The sequence below is a fragment of the Thunnus albacares genome, chromosome 18 (genome assembly GCF_914725855.1).
Source record: "Thunnus albacares chromosome 18, fThuAlb1.1, whole genome shotgun sequence".
NCBI lineage: Eukaryota > Metazoa > Chordata > Actinopteri > Scombriformes > Scombridae > Thunnus > Thunnus albacares.
In genome coordinates, this window is record NC_058123.1 from 14,613,427 (window position 1) to 14,622,370 (window position 8,944).

Genomic DNA, 8,944 nt, shown 5'->3' on the forward strand with positions numbered 1-8,944 from the left:
ACAGAGAGTTTAACAAGGGATTAAAACTCACAGATTGGTATCTATCACGATGATACTGTGAATTAAAATAGAGCTTAATTATATGGGTCCACTTGCCAAGGGGCAGAGTTCATACACGCCCCAAATCCGGCCTAATATTAAGATAATATTCCACTGTAGTGATGTGAAACTGCAACTATAAGTAAGATCAAGCTTCATATTCACCCCAAAAGTGTTTTCATAGGCTGTCAGGCAGGATGATGTCAGATATTACTGAGGTCCATCAGTTGTATAATAAAGTAACAAATATCTTGATCTTTAATGCCACCAATTCGCTATTGACTGCTATAGTAGAAGAAAGGGGATAAAATGTAGATTATTGGACTTCAGACATCATCCTAAAAGAAGACTTACACACATAAATACATTTTTTTTTGCTAAGATGATTGGTATTCTGTGCTAAATAGAAAATAAAACCTTCATTTTCACACAGAAAAATGTGTCGTGAAAACCTAAAAAAACAAGTCAAAATGATAAAACTGACCTTATCTCCTCCTTGTTTAAAAACCAAATCTGACAGTTCAACCAAACGACACGCAATAAACTGTAAATATGAACTTTCTATTGAGGCTATGTGTCGTATATTTTTAGGCCTGTCTGCGTGTCTTTATGTGTCTGAAATGTATAAAAAGGAGAAATGAAATGTCTGGTGGTGCTACGAGGTGCAACTTGGGGGGAAAAATGTTTTTTTTAGGTGTATATAAGGATTTCACAAAATGTATTTTATATTAATTAATCGTTTGCATTATTTATTATTAATTATAATGTATGTAATATGTCAATGCTAAATGGGGGTTATATTTCCAAAGCTCTACCCAACAATAACATGGTCAGACATGTTTCCACACGCACCCGTTTGTCACCTTAAATGAATGATTCACCACGCTGGTTAAATCATGTCTTTTTTTTGGACTTAATTCAGCCTTGAACACATATTCCTGGACTTCTTGGCCCCCCTTCATGTTGCTGACTCCCTAAATAACGCACCTCATCATTTTCCCTCTATAATCAGCTGTTTGTTAAGGCCCTGGCTGCACATTTTACGCGGGGTAATAATGCTGCAAAGTGCCAAATAATTGGATTAACATGCTTAGATAATTGTGATATTATCTGGTGGTATAAACAGAGTATCTCCCTCACTTGAGGAAAAGTTTTCTTTCCTTCACTTGCGGCTTTTTTCCCCCCTCATGAATGTTACCTGACATGAACGAAACGATGCAAGCAGTCAGAGAGATAAAGGCCTGCTGCAATGTTTCTGTTTCTCTCCGGGTGTGTCTCCGCCCGGATTTACTTCCCCGAGCAAAGTTTGTGTGTCTGCAAAAAAAAAAAAAAAAAAAAAAAGCAGCTTAACCTGCGGCGACAGGTGCCAACAAGAGGTCAGACCAAACACTTCCGACTGCAGAGATAAGGACAACATTCATTACTCCACTGTAGTTTTGTGCTTAATTTATATTTAAAAGTTATTTAGCACAAACTAAATTGGAAACAAGTCAATTTTCCAAATATACAATGCACCGGTTTCATTTCACATGTCTGGGAAGGTGTTTTTCCCCCTTTTTAATATATATTTTAGTTGCTGTAAAAGTCGAGTCATAGCTGTTCGTAATCCAGCAGGAATATCTTGAGGAGGGAGATATTATGACACAAAACTTTATTAAACTTTCGACATGTAACTCAAAACTAATACACCATATAGGGAACCCAAAAATTAGGATTATATGCTGAGAAGTACATCACGAAATATAAAGATATATGAAGTTATTACGAGTGAACAGCATAAAGAGACACAGATTAGACGAATATTACAATGAGACCTATTGAAGATGAAGTGGCCCCATTCTGAAAAAAAAACTCGACAGGAATATTACAAAAGTATGTTTTTTTTCCTTCCTTGTATGTTTATCATCTTCCATCAAAACGCAGAGGTGTGAGTGACTCGCGGTGCGCGCTCCCGCAGTTGATGCATCGCCTCCTCCTGCTCCTCCTGCATGCGTGCGCGCGCTCCCTCCAAGATAAATGCTTCCCGGGGAAAAGCCCCACTTAATGACAAGTTTTATAAATCTCATCCAGCGCATGTCTCTTGGTGGTCAGCGAGTCGAGATGAGTCAGATAATTAGGTCATAATAGCCCGAGAAACACCTCAGTATTGATGATCCCATTAAGGCAATGAGTGCTGAAACGTACTGTATATTTTCTGCCTCATTCTTGATTAAGAGGATTTCAGTCACTTTTTGAAAAACGTTTTTTCTTTTGCAATATATAGGAGAATATATTGAGAATATCTGTCTTAATTTATGTGTATTTATTCACCCACTTCCTCCTTTTTTATTGTATTTTTGTCTGTCTGTAGACTTATTTGTAAAGTGAAGAATTTCACATTTTGATAAAGGTCTTCTGGGGCCCACAGAAGGTCCTCAGGTGTCCCACTATGTCACCGTGAAGACTGGGACACAAAATATTCCCCTTAAGAAAGTATGGAGTCCATATTTAATAGAAAAAGTTCTGTTTCACCCATGAAAGCTGCAAACATTTGGATTTAGTATGTATCTGTTCATATTTCTTCTCCAAAACAGTGTTGCCGATATGGAAACCAGGCATATTTAGGTGTTGAGCCTGTCTCCTTGGCTGTTACTGTCATGATGCATGTCTGTCCCCCCTACACCACCACAACCACCACCACCACCACCATCATCCTTTCAGTGCCGCCCCTTTCTCTCCGACCAGCCTTTACCATCTGTTTTGGCTCCCCTCCATTCGGTCCCCTCATCTTTTTCTCCTCATCTTCCTGTGTTTTGTGCACTGTCCACCCTCCCTCCAGCTTTGTCTGTCTTAGTCCAGCCCCCTCCATTGTTCCCCCTGTGCCTCCCATTTCCGCTTTGGTGTTGCCCTCTGACCCCGCACCCTGTCCTCCCCCGTCCCTCCTGCTGACGCCGCCCCCCCCCCTACACCCTCCCCTCAGAACCCCAAATCTTCTTGTTCTTCTCTTGACTGCTCCCCCTCAAGTTTTTTTTGGGGGGCTAATAACTGTTGCCGGCAAGCGCCACACAAAATCCCAGCGTGATTGCTATTGTGAGGCGTACAATGGCATACAGGCAGTAATGGCCATTAGCAACAGAGGGGCTTGTCCTGCGAGCAGTGTTTAGCTGTGTTTAGCCCACATACAATTCAGACTGGTGGTCGGATGTGAACTCTTCAAGATTTTACATCAATGTCATTTGATCAGCTTCTGGTTTTTACCTGCTCAGAGTCAGCTCCTCTTGGTCTGTTGCTGACCCTCTTCCTCACTTCATTTTTGATTCCCCTAAAATAGAGTAAAAGTGGAGGATATTATCAAAATGTGCAGTCATTACTTTAATGATTTACATGAATGAATGCAGTGTGGGTGATACAGGCCACAAACACACACACACACACACACGCACCCCCATCGACACACACTAGTAATTGCAGACTTTGAGGATCAGAGCGACTGGTGGACCTTGTCTTCATGCCTGTCAGTCAGAGGTGGTCTCCATGGAGACGGGCATCACAAAGTTGGCAGTAGGGCTGTAATGTTTTGAGGGGGGGGGGGGCATGGAGTCGGGTGTCCTCGTGGGAACTCAGGTGCTCCTCTTACAAGTGGAGACGTGGGCAGCGGAGTTAATCAAACGGATGGTAAAAGAACCTCATTATCCACAGAGCAGTATGCAGCTGTAATGCTGAAAATATCAAAGCACAACTTTGTTAGCAGTCGCAGTGAATGTCAGTGAGGAAACCAAAACACTTTGTGTCATCTTCTGGATTCATGTCTTGTTTCCAATTAACTTGCTAAAGAGACTCAGAACAAGACATTTTCAGGCCACTTTACACAAGAGGAAAATGTGGATATGCTTATGTGTCTTTGAGGATAACTCTAGATTTATAATTGACTGAACTTAAAGGGTCAATTCATGTATTTTCTTACTTCCCCCAAAGTGGCTTCAGAGACTGAGCTGTTTACAGTTTTCATATGTTTGGTAGAAAGGCGTTTCAGTGAAAACTGCTCACAGTGAGGTCTGTGGATTGTGTTGTGTGACAAAGATAACATTTCTAGAGAGACAAATGAAAAGATGATGCTGTAAGCAGATCAAACAAAACTTCATTCACCTTCATTGTGTTGGATTGAGTCTCTCAGAGCTCCAGCACATAAAACTAAAACTATCTGTATGGCTAGATACCACAAGGGTCAGTGGAAAAATGTGTCATTTTTTATAATTTTGGGTGAACTAACCCTTGGAAAGATAGGGTCAGATCATTCTTAACTGATAACTTACTTGCCCATGCAGGACTGTGGCCAGGATTTTGGAGATACTGAGGTCAAGAGTCTTCAGTCTCCAAGTGCAACCCCACCCTCCCTACAATTTTTTTGACTATAGCCACCAAAACATCTGTGATTTTGTACATTAATTTAACTGTTAAAACACATTTTCTCAAACTTGATCTCCTTTCACAATTGTCTTAATGCTGCTTCAAAGTCCTCATAACAATACCTGGAATATAATTCTGGTGGAGAATCATGAGATACCGTTCTTTAAATTCATATTTTTGGCCTAAAAGAGCCAAATCCAAGAATTCTGACATAAAAAATACCAGAATCTGGCCAAAAAAACTCTCTATGGTGGTCATTTAAACCCCCTTGAAACAATACTTGACAATATGTCATGACAATGAGGTCTCAAACAGAAATTATTGCACTCATTTTTGCATTATGATGACCACTGACTGAGTTTTTCTGTTTCTAATATCCCTCCAACACTGACAGCAGCCTTTAACTGTCAACTAGGTAAATTATTCAGGGGTCTGTATCACAAAGCAAGTTCAACTTAAAGGTGTTTGATGAATCAGCTTCCAAAACAAAGTAGAAATCAGCTGGTTTAGAGATCATTAGTCAGTAATTTAAATAATGTCAACATCAATGTAACTTTGCTCCAAAGATTTCAATCTTTTTAAATGTGATATGATATGTTTTTTAACCTGATATCTTTTATTTTTTAGACCAACTTTTATTTTTTAATCCAACTTTTATTTTTTAATCTGATATCTGCTGTCAGGTCACATGACCTCCTCCAAGGTTGAGCTCATGATGTCATCAGTTCCGGATGTCATCAGACATGTGACCTTTGTCAACCTATGACACATCAAAGGCAAGACGGCTTTATGATGCAAGATTGTGGAAGGATCAGTTTATCTGTAAACTGAGACCATTTCATCTCACATCTGAACACAAGAATCGTATTACAGATCCACAGTCTATCAAAGACCAAAGAACGAAGAACGAAGACCATCCTTCACCCACAACTAGCGTCTACTTTGTAAAAACAATGAACAGAGGAGATAACCCAAGACGTCAGGGCAGATTTGCTGATGCTGCACCACATCAGCATCCTAATCAGCATCCCAACCGGCAGAGACCACCGGCTGGAAGGCCTCCCTGCCGCAACTGTGGATATCTGCAAAGTTGCCTCAACACTGCTCACAGGCAGATTGCAGAATGGAACAACTGGTCCCAAACTGTGGAGCCCATGCTGGGTAACTGGTTGCTTTGTGACCAGAGGTTACAGGCCAGTAACGCCACCATAAGAAGGCTGGAGGAACGTCTGGAGTCCAGGGAGAGGGAACTCACAGAGATGTCCTCTCTACTCCAGAAGAGTAGAGAGGACATCTCTGAGAGAGATACACTCATCTCCTCCCTCAGAGAAAGTGTCCAAAGCAAGACCATGCAGGCCGACACCATCGAACGCTTCTGGAAGGAGGAGTGTGACAAGGTCACGGCTAGATGTCAGGCAGAAAAAGCCACACTGTTAGCTTCTGCCCAGCTGAGAGAGGAGGCGCTTCTGCACAGCCAGAAGATGGAACAGAAAGAACATGAAAACCAGGGGATGAAAGAAGAGAACCCACAAGAAAATGAAGGGAATAAAGAAGAGAACCCACAAGAAAATGAAGGGAATAAAGAAGAGAACCCACAAGAAAATGAAGGGAATAAAGAAGAGAACCCACAAGAAAATGAAGGGAATAAAGAAGAGAACCCACCAGAAAATGAGGGGAATAAAGAAGAGAACCCACCAGAAAATGAGGGGAATAAAGAAGAGAACCCACCAGAAAATGAAGGGAATAAAGATGAGAACCCACAAGAAAATGAAGGGAATAAAGATGAGAACCCACAAGAAAATGAAGGGAATAAAGATGAGAAACCACAAGAAAATGAGGACAAGAAACAAAAGAAAGCAAGACAAAAACGGGAGAAGGAGGAAAAGAAACAAAGAGCAAAAGAAGAGAAGAAGAAAGAAAAAGAGGAGAAAATGGAAAAGAAGAAAAAAGAACAAGAGCAGAAGATGGAAAAGAAGAAAAAAGAACAAGAGCAGAAGATGGAAAAGAAGAAAAAAGAAAAAGAGGAGAAGAAAACAGGTTTTTGGGGCTGGAGACGCAAGAAGAGCGACAGAAAGGTGGAGGAAACTGCTTGTTGTCCAGCGGAGGCTGAACAACAAGCAGAACCCCTTCACCTCTCCACCCTTCCTCCCTCTCTCCATCCTCCCTCCTCTCCTCCATCTCTCTCACCCCCATCCTCCCCCCCTTTCCTCATCTTCCTTTACCCCCAACTCCTCTTCCTACTCCGTTCTACCTTTCACCTCTCTCCGCCAACCTCTCTCCTCACCCCTCCCCTCTCTCCTCTCCCCCTAAACCCCACCCTCTCTTCTCTCCCCCTCTACCTCTCCTCCCTCTCCCCTCCACCTTTCCTAACCTCCTTCCTTCCCCCTTCAGGGCGGCACGCGGGCTCAGTGATCAGCACTGCAGCCTCACAGAAACACCTCCACCTGCCTGTTTCTGCTTGTTTCTGTGTGGAGTTTGCATGTTCTCCTCGTGTCTGCGTGGGTTTTCTCCCGGCTCTCGGGTTTCCTCCCACAACACAAAGACATGCAGGTCAGGCTGATTGGAAACTACTAAATTAAACCTCAATTGATCACAAATACCAAATGAAAATACAAATAAAAAAATAAAAAATAAAAAAACAACAACTGTATGACTTTACTTTACTTTACTGTGAATGTTAGAAAGTAGAAGCTCTGCTGTGAAATATTATGTTATGATTTAAACAAGAGTAAAGTTCCATTCAGACAGGATGAACATCACAGGAGGAGGTGGGGAGTCAAATATTCTCTGTGCTCCTCTGTAACTGATGTTACAACAGCCCGTTTCATGAGCTTTTATTGAGTCTTTCTCTCCTGATGGTTTTATGTTTTTCTGTCCACATCGGTTCCCATATAGGCCAATACGGTATGTTGGTGTTAGCATTTTTCCATGTCATTGTTCCAACAGTGATTTCAAAGACATGTTTCTGACCTTTCACCCACATTACAAGTCACTAAGAAAAATCTGCCACTGGTGGTGAACTTATATTCAAGTTTCAAGATCCAACACTGAATTATTATTATCATTAGGGACCGAGCCCAAAAGGCAGAGGACTACTAACTAAATTAAAGCTGCCAGCAGCGTTGGACTTATATGAATTTTGTGATTTTGGGAAAACATTGGATTTGAAAGAATGCCTCACTGCTTTTCATAATTTTATAAAACGTTCCTGCAATGTTTTGAGGATGTTGCTTTAAGAGAAAATTCTGTTCAAAATCTGCCAAAGTGATTTTAAGAATATGTGTTTAATGTTTTGAAAATGTTTTGAAATCATAGAAAAAAGAGGCTGCAGAACTTGCCTGAGAATCATCACATTTTAAAGGTTTCTTCAGTTTGAAAGTAATCCAGTGAAAGTAGGCTACATTACAAACAGGACTTGCTAAAAGCTAATTCAGCAGACTTTTAATGGAGACTGTTTGTTAAAATGTAAACAAACACTCAAATATTTGGTGGTAACGCACCAAGTAATGCAAAAATGTGTGAGCAAAGAAAGAGAAGAAGAGTGCAGCTAGTGAACATAGATGTAAGTAATGTAACATGTTTGTTAGTAGATGTTAGTTGTTATCAATGTGTTGTGGTGAGAAACTGAACACTGAATGCAAACAGAAGCTTTGTTTGTTTACAAAAAAATTCCACATGGAATCTTTAATTCATTTAGTCAGACTTCATGTTTATGTGAGCTGGTTTCTGATTGGTGGCGGCGTGGGGTGGGAGGGGTCAGATGAGTTTTTTACAGGTTTTGTTGTGTTAATAACATTTCAGTGAATTATTCACAGTGTAATTAGCACCAAATTCATATTCATTCATCGGCGCGGCTGCTTCACTGTAGCTGGATACGGTTTCTCTCTGCAACCACAGGCAGTAATGAGGGTGGGAGGGCAAAGCCATCTAAATGAAATCTACACACTACATTATTCATGCTAAACAGTTTGCCATATTTTTTAGGCTGACACTAACCTTTCTGACATACATGCAGTTAAGGGACAACTGATCACAAAACTCACAGTTCGGATCGTATCATGGATTTGAGTCATGGATCGGATCATTTTATGGATCAGCCAAAAAAAAGGGGGAGGGACAAATAAAACATTGTTTTCCATATATTCTGTAAAACACTTACAGCAAGGAACTTTTGCCCATGGTCTTAAATGAAAACAACATTCAAGATGTCTAATGTTTAAATAAAATATATAAAATACTCAATGCTCAATTGTTAAATTAAATTGCAATATGAGGCCTGATACCTTCCTCTTTTAAACATGGTAGTGAATGAAACAACATTTTGTGTCCACATCATCAAAACTTGATGATAATTTGCAAACATGAACACACGTCTTGTCCTGCAGCTTGTTGAACGAGCCACCAAAGAAACATTCACTGGGGAAAAGTGCACCGCTAACGTCAGTTAGCAGCTATGTAGCTAATTAGCTGCTCAGCTGTCTGTCCATGACTTGTACTTCCAGCAGTTTGTTTACGTTGT